At 45.5% G+C, this 12,651-nt stretch overlaps 1 protein-coding gene and 1 non-coding gene across 3 annotated transcripts in view; both read right to left on the bottom strand.

Moving 5' to 3' along the window:
• The window catches only part of MAPRE3 (microtubule associated protein RP/EB family member 3), a 57,107-nt gene that overhangs the window by 9,753 nt on the left and 34,703 nt on the right, over nucleotides 1–12,651 (bottom strand). The window lies entirely within an intron of this gene.
• On the bottom strand, nucleotides 6,511–6,660 carry LOC133065700 (small nucleolar RNA SNORA62/SNORA6 family). The gene has a single exon (XR_009694962.1). It is a non-coding gene; the product is annotated as a small nucleolar RNA SNORA62/SNORA6 family (small nucleolar RNA).

Raw genomic sequence — 12,651 nt, 5'->3', positions numbered from 1 at the left:
GGGAGCTCCTGAGCAAATTTAGGGATTTTTTTTTCCTGTTCTCTGTGTATGGTTTTCAAGTGCTGATTATTGAAAAATAGCAGAGGCACTGGTCCCTGTCTAAACTGGTTCTCCAGTTTTTGACTGAAATCATTTGAGCTTCAAAGATCTTCCAACCTGAGGGCAGCCTTCCTGTGGTTCCTCAGCATCTCTATATTATATATAGCCATATCATGTGTATTATTATATAATATACATATAGTACACTATATAAAATACACTATATGAATATACATTAATTATATTTATACATAGGTGGCTAAAATGGTAAAGAATCTCCCTGCAATGCAGGAGACCCAGGTTCTATCCTTGGGTTGGGAAGATCCCTTGGAGAAAGGAATGGTTACCTACTCCAGTTAATATATAAGTTAAATAAATCACCCTGCTTATTTAACTTACATGCAGAGTACATCATGAGAAATGCCAGGCTGGATGAAGTACAAGCTGGAATCAAGATTGCTGGGAGAAATATCAATAACCTCAGATATGCAGATGACACCACCCTTATGGCAGAAAACGAAGAACTAAAGAGCCTCTTGATGAAAGTGAAAGAGAAGACAGAATAGGCTGGCTTAAAACTCAACATTCAAAAAATGAAGATCACGGTATCTGGTCCCATCACTTCATGGCAAATAGATGGGGGAACAATGGAAACAGTGACAAACTTTATTTTCTTGGGCTCCAAAATCACTGCAGATGGTGAGTGCAGCCATGAAATTAAAAGGCACTTACTCCTTGGAAGAAAAGCTATGACCAACCTAGATAGCATATAAAAAGAAGAGACATTACTTTGCCGACAAAGGTCGATCTAGTCAAAGCTATGGTTTTTCTAGTAGTCATGTATGGATGTGAGAGTTGGACTATAAAGAAAGCTGAGCACCAAAGAATTGATGCTTTTCAGCTGTGGTGTTGGAGAAGACTCTTGAGAGTCCCTTTGACTGCAAGGAGATCAAACCAGTCAATCCTGAAGGAACTCATTCCTGAATGTTCACTGGAAGAACTGATGCTGAAGGTGAAACTCCAGTACTTTGGCCACCTGATGCAAAGAACTGACTCACTGGGAAATACCCTGATGCTGAGAAAGATTAAAGGCAGGAGAAGGGGATGACAGAGGATACGATGGTTGGATGGCATCTCCAACTCAATAGACATGAGTTTGAGCAAGTTCCGGGAGTTGGTGATGGACAGCAAAGTTTGGTGTACTGGAGTCCACAGGCTTGCAGAGTCGGACACGACTGATTGAACTGAATTGAACTGACCTACTCCAGTTTTCTTTCCTGGAGAATCCTATGGACAGAGGAGTCTGGCAGGCTATAGTCCATGGGGTCTCAAAGAGTCAGATATGACTCAGCGACTCAACAACAATACATAATGTAGTACATATTCATATATAGTATGTATATATAGTATATACAAATATATTTATATGTGATATAGTTGGCTCTCAGTGTCTATGGGAGATTTGTTCCAGGACCACTGTGGATACCAAAATCTATGGGTGCTCAAGTCCCTTATGCAAAATGACATGGTATTTGCAAATAACCTCTGTACATCCTACTGTATACTTTAAATCATCTCTAGATTATATATAATACCTCATACAAGGTAAATGCTATGTAAGTAGTTGCTGTTTCATGGTAAATTCAAGTTTTACTTTTTCGAACTTCCTGAAATTTTTTTCAAATATTTTCCATTTGTGGTTGTTGAATCCGTGGGTATAGAACCAACAAATATGGAGAGTTGACTCTGTAATATATTTGGTGATACACACACACACACACAGCTTTTATGTCTACATAATTTAAAATATACTCCTGATACACAACCCAGTATTAGAACCACAGTCCTCATCTGATGCATTGTGTGGCCCGAACTGCAATAGCACAGGCTATATATTGTGGGGGTGGGTCACATGAAGTAGGGTGGCAGGGTGGGGTGGGTATGGGTGGGCAGCTGATACGTGGAACAGAGCCTTGTCTCCACTCAGGATTGGCTCTGGTTCTTTCAGGTGATGCTATCCTCTGGCCCAGCTTTTTAGGGTTCATTTTGGCTCAGGAGGACGCATCCAAGGCACTCAGGGCTCTTTGCAAGGATCTCCACTCACACTTGCTGGGGGTCATGAAGAAACCCATCTCCTAGTTCTCTTATTCCTTGTCAGGATTGGGGGGGGGGGGGGCGGGATGTCCTTCTTTTAATGCTCCTCTCCTAGATTTGGCCCTATAAATACAGCTAAACTGTGACCAGCAGGTGGCACCAGGTCCTGGCAAAGACTCCTTTAAAAGTTTCTCCCATCCCTAAATTCCCCTCTCCATAGCTCAATTCAGACAAGGAAGAGCTCCTGACTTTGACCCTATCCCTCAAAGAGAAAGCCTGTTTGGGTCAAAACCTGGTGGTATCAGGGCAGAGGCTTGAGTGGAATCCTTGTTCCTGACCAAAGTGCCCTCTAAGAACTGAACGAACTGGAATTAGCTAGGGCGTTGGGTCAACTCTAAGATTCTCAACTAAACCAACCCCCCAATTCCCCAGAGCCATAAGTTAAATGCATCAATGGATCCAGCTTCCAATGGCTTTTTGTACTGGGGGTTGACTCGGGCCTAGACTCAAGCCAGACCAGCTTCTTGAGGTGAAGGTATATAAAGCATCCACCCAGGTATCTTGCCCTAAGTGAACCAGTTATCCACCACTGCAGCTGAGACAAAATCTGAGACAACTCTTAAAAGTGAATGCAACTGTAACCAAGGGCTGGGTCACCTCCCCTGAGAGAACAGAGGCAGGCTCTGTTCCAAGGGCTACAGTAGCCGGGTCTTATTCCACCCCAATCCCTGTGTTTCTACCCTGGCCTCTGCCACATGGTGACTGTCAGGAGAAACAGCTGACTGGGTTGTAGCATGTCACCATCCAGCCTGAAACCCCATTCAAGAATCAGACTGAGGACATGGCCTTGGGAACAATCTGCTCTACAAGATCTTGACCAAGGGAAAGAAAAGTTGAGGAGGTTTAATCTGGTGATATGCAAAATCATTTCCTATGCAAGGACCGGCAGGTTCACGATGCAGTCACTGGTAATGGGAAAGACAGTTATCACTCATCAGGAGAGGCAGATGTAGTCATTCTGTAGTCAGAGGCCTCCAACATGGTCATCAAGACCAAATGTGACCATCCCATGGCTGGAAAGAGTATCTAGAGACCATCCAGTTCCTTCCCAGATCCCTAGACTGTACTTAGAGCTAGGCAATTCCTAAATCACAAATAAGACTGCATAACTCTGAAAGCTCATTCTAATGTTTAATAACCTTATCACTGGCCTAAATCTAACTGACTTTTTAAGTCTTCAGTGGAGCTCTACCTTGCACAAATATGTCTTGGAGATAACCCAGGGGTCATCTGCTCAGTCTTCTCTAGTTCTTTGGTCTCCAGAACTCCTTGCAGTTCCCAGTTCCTTCTGCTCCCCACAGCTATGAGGGACACACTGGGTCTTTCAGTCCTGTAGTGGGTGTTGGACCTGCCTCCAGCAGGCTCCAAAATGGTTGCTTTAAGAATACCAAATCTCCAGTCACACAACCTGAGCTTAAATCCTGGCTCTAACATTTCCTAGTTGCTTGACTTTGGGCCTCAGTTTCCTCATCAATAAAATGGGGACAATGAGAGTCCCCACTTCACAGAGCTGTTTCAAGAACTAATTGAGTCATGTGTATAAAGTGCTGGACAGACCCTAGCACCTGGTAAGCACTTGGTCAGTATTATCAGCATTATTAGGGCAGACACTGAGATCCAAGGTCACATTCCTGAGAAGCAGGCGCCCAACACACATCCAGCTTCAGGCCTCCAAGATCCTGGAATTCCAGTCTAGGAAGGAGACAGACCACAGAATTGTGCCTTTCTCTGCCCTTTCTGCCTGGGAACAACCATCTGGGCTACCTGAAGCTGGCGCTTCTAACACGATCCCTCCCCAACTCCAGATTTCCCATACATTCTGCTTTGTAGATGCCATCCTACCAGTCAGGAAAACTGGAACAGATGCTGTGAGATCAGAGGAGAGAGAACTCTGAGGAGCTTGCCAAAATGTTTCCTGCTCCTGACATGGGGCAATGCCCATTGTCATCTGGTTACCCCTTCCTGCCCGGGCCCAGGGGGCTGAAGTCACCTGTTTGGAAAGTCTGCAAAATTGTTACCCCTTGCCCCCTGGGTTACACACCCAAGTTATTCTGGGATTGCATGTAGGCAATAAGTGCAGACAGGGAGGCAGGGTTCTGAGGGCCTGCAGGAGCCCTGCCGGCGGGTCACAAAGCCCTGGCAGACCCAGCCAATCACCTTCTTCTCACTGTTGACCCAGGACCTGACTCATGGGGAGGCTCAGCCTCCTGAAGCTGAATTTAAAAAGGAGAGATGGGGCAGAAGGAGTAGTTCCAGGGCTGCTGGGGAACACACCCACTCCAGCAGATCCAGGACAGGGATCTGGACCCTGAAGGCTCAGGTAGGAACTGGAGCTTCTCCAGGATTCTATTCTTATTGCACTTTTAGGTCATGGAGCTCTTCCCTAAGATCCTGAACCCTGCTGAGGTCCCAGTCACTGGAGTTCTGAACACGCCCTGCTGACTGTGATCTGAATTCTAAAGAGGCAGGTCTGGATAATGGGGCTCTGCCCTTGCAGCTGCTGTCCCGGGGAAGGTGACCTCTGGGGAGTCCTGGCCAGATTGCTCTATCTGGTCATTACTCAAAGGGTTAATGGGAATCCAGGAGGGGAGTACGCAGAACTCCTCACTTGCTAAAATTAATCATTATTAGTAGGGTCCGTGTCCGTGGGCAGGTAGAAAGGCAAACCTTTCTTTCTAATGGCTCTCTACAGAAGATCTTCAAGTTCCACAAACACTTCACATTTTAAGCCAACAAACTTTCATGATGGGATCTGCCATCAGAGCAAGATTACCAGCAGCATACTCCTGGAGCTGTGGGGTGTGGGGAAGCCAGGTTGAATAGTAGATGTGGCTCAGCTATGGGATCTGCCACTCACTGCCCATAAGACTTTGAGCAAGTATCGAGTTGGCCAAAAAAGTTCATACTGGTTTTCTGCAACATGTTGCGGAAAACCCAAACGAACTCTTTGGCCAACATGATAGTTTGAAGTATCCAAGCCTCAGTTTTCAGGTCTGAAGGGTCAGGATGATTCTCTTGAGCATGGTGTTGCTGTGGGCTTAATGAGATACCTCCTCTTTGGGAACCAGAGGTTCATCATCTCCCCACTTTGGGGGTTGAGCAACCTTGATGACAGGCAGAGGATGATTGATGTGTCTGACTCACGTTGTTCTTCCCAGGACCCTGGCAAACTCCCCACAGAGCTCCGATCGGTACCTGAGCAGGGGAAGAGCAGGGGCAGGTGTGGCTTCAGGTTGTGGTTCTTCGGCAGCTATGCTGGCGCCCTGGTGCCCCGTTCCTTTCCTTCACTAGTACTAGCCTGGGGCCCTGGACACAACAGCTGCTCAATAAACACTGCTGGATGAATGAATGAATGGGAGCAGCTGAACTGCAGTGTGGGGTTTCAGGTGGCAGGTGGGTTCAGAAAGGGTGGTTTTCTGGCCATATTTCCTTTCTGTTGACCACAAGGAGCAGGAGAGGAGAAAACAGGCTGCACCTGCTGGCCACATACAACCAAATGCAGCCTGAAGCCCCTGTATGCTTAGCAAGAGATTGAAAATGACCTCTTTCTCTGATATAAGGAAGAGAAACGAGGTGAAGTGATAGTCCCTCAGTCATGTCCGACTCTTTGTGACCCCATGGACTGTGGTCCGCCAGGTTCCTCTGTCCATGGAATTCTCCAGGCAAGAATACTGGAGTGGGTTGCCATTCCCTTCTCCAGGGGATCTTCCTGACCCAAGGATCGAACTTGGGTCTCCCGCATTGCAGGAGGATTCTTTACCATCTGAGCCATAGGGGAAGAAGCCCAGATAGCTGCCAGACTCAGAGCAGGGCTCTGGGATGGTTCTGAGAACAGAACTTGGTACCGGTTGGGAGGATGCCCCAGTTGGGACTGGCTGTCAGTCCAGCTCTGTGCACATCCCAGGGGAGGGGTACACTAGCCCACCTGCGGCCTGAACATAGAGAGGGAGGGGGTTGCTGCAGCAGCAGCTGGGACGTGTGGGATAGAGAACATTCGTGTCTGCAGCCCTAGTAGGTTGCTGTGTCCTTCCTGATCCTTCGTGCTTCAAAAGCAGCTCTGGTCTTTGGGGTCACATTCAAATCATGTCACTTAATCTTTTCACAGGATGTTTCTTCAGACCGTATGGCTGATAGTTGTCATCTGGCCAAGTGGCATGTTCTCCTCTCCTCTGAAACTGGATTCTATGAATCATTCAGTCTACTCTCCCTCCAGCCCAGGCCCAGGCCTTTCTCTGCTCTCAGAGCCCCTCTCCCCTTCCCCCACCACAACCAATCCACCAGTTTTATCTCCTGGCCTTTTATTAAAAACAAAAATACTTTTGTAGCAAGTATTATTATCAAATTCCACTCATTGGGCCAGCAACCCTTGTGGTGTTAGAGAAAAACTTGCCCCTCACGTAGCACACCACCTCCACTTGTGAGTTCATCAGCCAGTGGCCTCAGCTCCAAGCTCTAACAATGTGCATCTCCTCGCCTTTTGGACAGGCTGCTTATTTCATACTCTGACCTTTCCACCAGCAGGTCTACCTGACGATGTCCAGAACAAACCTGGCAACGTTCAACATCTGAGTCTCTTCCTTTCGTGCAGACCCTCATTGTTCACACCCTCAAGACTTTACCTGCCCCCACTGCAGGCAACAGCCATTCCCCCTCAATGAGGATGTGCAGTGAGGGGTACCTTCAGGCCTGTCTGCCTTCAAATAGCTTCTCTCCTGATCTACCATGGTGCTTGATGTTCCCACCACAAATGCCACTCTAGTGAATTACATAGCATTTGTCTCCAAAAAACCTTAGTTATTATCTCAGTTTTAAATATGACTCTGGGTTCAAGTGACTCACTCAGATTTAAGATCAACCACTGGCGAGGCCAGACCATGAACCCAGGCCACCTGCACCCAAATCCTGTGCTCCTCCCACACCATGGCACTGAGGCAGGAAGACTGACGCGATTTTGCACAGTGCTAGTGCAGGATGGGGCTGCTCTGGTCGGTAAAGAATCCGCCTGCAATGCGGGAGACCTGGGTTCGATCCCTGGGTTGGGAAGATCCCCTGGAGGAGGGCATGGCAACCCACTCCAGTATTCTTGCCTGGAGAATGCCATGGACAGAGGAGCCTGGTGGGCTACAGTCCACGGAGTCGCAAAGAGTCGGACATGACTGAGTGACTAAGCACAGCACAGCACACTGCAGGGTGACTTGCCCTGATCTCGGCTCCTGAGCATTAGGAGAAAGGAAAGGAGATGTCAAAGGTTTTCTACTTTATATTCCTCTCTCCAAGCTACTGCAGCATTGCTCACTCAGCAAGGGTTTATCGACCATTTCTGTAATGTGCTAATCCCTCCACGAGGCACCAGGAGGACACAGGATGATTTTAAGTCATGGGTCTTCTCCTCAAGGAGCCTTCGTTTGGTTGAAGAAATAAGAGTAACTCATAAAACAGCACAGGATTCCACAAACCAGAAAATATGAAGCACTAACTTGTGCGAGTGCATCTGGCTTTTAAGTGCTCCAGGAGAGTGTAGAGGATGAGAGAGGCCTTAGTAGTTAAATGGCTTCTGGGGGAAAGTGGCACCAAATTTAAGACTTTAAAGATGGTAGGATGTTAGAGAGAAGCGAAGAGAAAATGGAAAATTTGGGACACGGGAAACATGTTTACGATTACTTTCCTTTGAAAAATGAGCATGAGACCAATGATCAAGTCTTAGAGGAATGTTACAGGTTGTGATCAAGAGAGGAAATGGGAGAGGCAGGTGGTGTCCCTGGTGCCAAGGGAGTGACCAGTTTCGATGAGGAGGTTACCTGCCCTGTTTAATGAAGTTACCAGGCCTTGGATGGAGAAGTGGTCATTAGATTGTGCAGGGAGAAACGATGAAACTCTGAGTCGTTGTGCTGGAGTGTGAGGACTGAATCTTGACCTGAGGACAATTATGAAGCCCCAGATTATTTGCCTGAGAGGATGCAGAGGAGAGAAATCAGGTGTTTGTCACCAAGGCCGGTGGGTCTGCTGTGGCACGGCAGGTGGACTTGATAGAACGTGACAGCTTGTGAGGTGAATACCTTGCTTCTCTCAGGAAAACCTGGAAAATTCACATCCTATCCTTAAATTCTAGGTCATATCTGTCTAAGGAGGCTCATGAAAGCAATGTCATGGTCTTCCTAAAGTTTTACAACACGGTATCATGAAAGAAATGAGGGAATGAACAAGAAATTCAATATAATAATGTCTTGACTAAGTTGAACATGTGGAGAATGTTTTAAATATGAATATACTGTTCTGTTTAACTGTGGTTAACCAAACCCCCTTTTGGGCTTTAGTTTTGAAAATTACTCTATTAAAGCAGGGTTACTAAGGAATTTTCGGAGCCTCCGATTCACTTACTCTCTGATCACCATCTGTGGAGTGTGTGTTCCAGGCGCTGAGCCTGGCATGAGGCCTATAGGAAGGAAGGGGACCTACTCTGTGTCCTTGAGGATTTCATAGATTAGTCTGGGAGCTAGATAAGAGGACGAAATAACCAAAGGGCGACACATTACACTACAACCCCAGATGCAGCAAGGATGCTGCTGGAGTAACTCTGTTGTCTGGGTCAGGGAAGGCTTCTAGAAAAAGCATAGTTTGAGTGGGGTCTTGAAGAAGCAGCTTATCAAGCAAACAAGAGTCAATACAACAGGAACAGACTGGGAAGACGGAGCAGATTTTGAATAGTTTACCCCAAAATGCGTGCTGGAGGCAGAAGAGGATGTGGTTAGTGGTAGAAGCTACAAGCAAGAGCTCCACAAGAGAACTGGGAGTTATTCCATCCTGGGAAAAGCTCATCAAGGGATTTTTTCCCCCCACGTATACAAGATATTTGTAACAATGCAAAAATATCCCTAACACTACTATAGTTAAAATAGTTAAGCATCATTTCCAAATAAAAAATACAGCAAATGAAATTACAGTGCTTAGAAACTGCATTAAATGTATAACTCTTGGGGCGTTAGCTTATATTATCTTTTCTGGCAAAAACTGAAGAGATTTCCAAGTGCTCCTTGTAGAAATCAAGTGTCCCTCCAAATTTTTGTCAACTCTTTATTTTGAAATGATTTTAGACTCACAGCTGCAAAACAGGACAAAGAATTCCCATGTATCCTCGTCCAGCTTCCCCAATAACATCTTACATAACAATTGTTAAGGCCAGGAAACTGACGTTGGTACATTATTTACTGAGTTACAGACCTTATTTGGATTTCATGAGTTTTTACACACCCTCTTACTTTGCTGCTGTTGTTGTACAGTCTAAGATATGTTATCACATGTATAGATTCATGTCCTGAGGACACAGACTGTTCCATAACCTCGAAGAAACTCCCTCATGCTATCTCCTCCTACTCTGATCCCTGGCAACCAGAGATGTGCTTTCTATAAATTTTCTGGAATTTTCTATAATTCCATAATTTTAAGAATTTATAGAAATGGGGGCTTCCCTGGTATCTCATCTGGTAAAGAATCCGCCTGCAATACAAGAGACCTTGGTTTGGTTTCTGGGTCGGGAAGATCTGCTGGAGAAGGGACAGGCTACCCACTCCAGTATTCTTGGGCTTCCCTGGTGGCTCAGCTGGTAAAGAATCTGTCTGTAATGCGGGAGACCTAGGTTTGATCCCTGGGTTGGGAAGAACCCCTGGAGAAAGGAGTACTTCTGGAGTACTTATGGTACCACTTACCCACTCCAGTATTCTGGCCTGGAGAATTCCATGGACTGTATAGTCCATGGGATCGCAAAGTATGGTCCAAGTACAATGCTAAATAATGGTGCAAGTGCAGATATACCACGGTTTATCCATTCATCCACTGAAGGACATCTGGGTTGTTTCCAGTTTTCGATGATTATAAAAAAACCTATGAGAACCTTCCTCAGCCTTCTCTTGCTTTGTTCATGACAGTCTAGCTTTGGCAGTTCAGTTCAGTTCAGTCACTCAGTCATGTCCAACTCTTTGTGACCCCATGAACTGCAGCATGCCAGGCCTCCCTGTCCATCACCAACTGTTGGAGTCTACCCAAACCCATGTCCATTGAGTCGGTGATGCCATCCAACCATCTCATCTTCTGTCGTCCCCTTCTCCTCCTGCCCTCAATCTTTCCTAGCATCAGGGTCTTTTCCAACGAGTCAGTTCTTTGCATCACGTGGCCAAAGTATTGGAGTTTCAGTTTCAACATCAGTCCTTCCAATGAACACCCAGGACCGATCTCCCTTAGGATGGACTGGTTGGATCTCCTTGCAGTCCAATGGACTCTTAAGAGCCTTCTCCAACACCACACACAGTTCAAAAGCATCCATTCTTCGGCACTCAGATTTCTCTACAGTCCAACTCTCACATCCATACATGACTACTGGAAAAACCATAGCCTTGACTAGATGGACCATTGTCGGCAAAGTAATGTCTCTGCTTTTTAATATGCTGTCTAGGTTGGTCATAGCTTTCCTTCCAAGGAGTAAGTGTCTTTTAATTTCATGGCTGCAATTACCATCTGCAGTGATTTTGGAGCCCAGAAAAACAAAGTCAGCCACTGTTTCCACATCTATTTGTCATGAAGTTGTTAGGTAGTTAGAATAGGGAAAAGGAGTCTAAAATGGCGGTGGCTAAAAGACCTGGAAGGGAAAAGCCCACAAAAATAGAACAAAGGAAGGTCCAAGGACCGGAGTGAGGACCTCAGGTAGAACAAACAACACTCCTGGCTGGCCCAATTTACATAGGACAGGCCCAGGGAGAGAAAAACATATAAAAAGAGGAGCCAAAGCTCTCTCTCTCCCACGATCAGGCACTCTTCTCTTCACATCTTTGGGTCAGAATACCCTCATGCTTTGAGGATGGATTTACCTGTTATTATCTAAATAAAATAGAGCTGTAACACAGAGCTGTAACACTGATTTGTCTAAGAGCTATAACACGGTCTGTCCAAGACCCGAGAGCTGTGACATGCCAAGGGCTTTAATGTTCATCACTCCAAATCTTTGTTGTGATGAGGCAAAAACCGAGGAGTATACACTCGCCTGACAAAGAGATGGGACCGGATGCCATTATCTTTGTTTTCTGAATGTTGAACTTTAAGCCAACTTTTTCACTCTCCTCTTTCATTTCTATCAAGAGGCTCTTTAGTTCTTCTTCACTTTCTCCCATAAGGGTGGTGTCATCTGCATATCTGAGGTTATTGGTATTTCTCCAGGCAATCTTGATTCCAGCTTGTGCTTCATCCAGCCCAGCATTTCTCATGACGTACTCTGCATATAAGTTAAACAAGCAGGGTGACAATATACAGCCTTGACCTACTCCTTTTCCTATTTGGAACCAGTCTGTTATTCCATGTCCAGTTCTAACTGTTGCTTCCTGACCTGCAAACAGGTTTCTGCTTTGGCAGAGATCGCTCCAAACTTTTCTGTCCTCTGAAACTACAACTCTGACTGGGTTTTGTAGGTGGGAGACCTAGGCAATAGGTTGGGGAGGAGCTAAGAAGACACAAGTATACAAGCAACTCTTTGGACTAACTACTCCAAAAATTATGGGTTTGTCTCAGTTTAAACCTAAGTTTGTGCCCCTCAAGGCCAGGCTCCTACTTTTTACATGCATTTATACCATAACCCAAGTCTGTGAACTCATCTTTCTAGATGCATGATTTCAGCAAGGATACTTGGGGATCACAGTGGCAGTTCAGGCAGCCTTTAATTTGAACAAAATTGAGAGGAGCTTTAAAACAAAAGGGGAACAAAGCTTCAAACATCCAACTGATTGCAGGATCACTGGAGCTGAATCCATTAAGGTTCAGAAAGACCTGTCTAAATTTCTACCCAACTTGCACAAAATCTTCTTAAATCAGAAGCGAAGGAAAGACTAAAATAGTCAAAAGCATAACAGAAAAAGGACTCATCATATCTTGAACAGGTAAGTCTTCATAATACCCAATGAGGATATACCCAGTGGGGATACAGATTTACTCACGACCTTGGGATCATAAATAGGATAGTCATTTCCTGACCAGAACCAAATACTCTTTCCTTTATCTCTAGTGCCTCCTGAGGTTGCATATTTTACAGTCACAGATTCATGTTCTGCTTTCTTTAGTGTTCCTTTAAGTCAAAACAGTCAATATTTGTTTGCCTCTTTGGGGGAAAATCAACAATTTACCTAGTCTGTTATACCTAAAAGATTTACTGAAGCTATTCCTACCTTTCACAGGTCCCCAAACACAACCTCAAGGATCTTAAATTTCCCTGTGATTCTTTATGTGGTTGATCTTTTATTGTATCCTAATGATGAGAAAAGCTCTAAGACTGATTCTAACTAGCTATTGTTTTCTTTCAGAAAGGGCATAAGGTGTTTTGTGTGTATGTGTCTGTGTGTGTGTGGCCACCCCTTGCGACATGCGGGATCTTAGTTCTCTGACCAGGGATTGAACCCATGCCCCCTTCAGTGGAAGCACAAT

This window comes from Dama dama, chromosome 11 (assembly GCF_033118175.1).
Source record: "Dama dama isolate Ldn47 chromosome 11, ASM3311817v1, whole genome shotgun sequence".
Lineage (NCBI taxonomy): Eukaryota > Metazoa > Chordata > Mammalia > Artiodactyla > Cervidae > Dama > Dama dama.
Note: the sequence above shows the minus strand (reverse complement) of the source record. Positions and strands in the feature narration are given on the sequence as shown.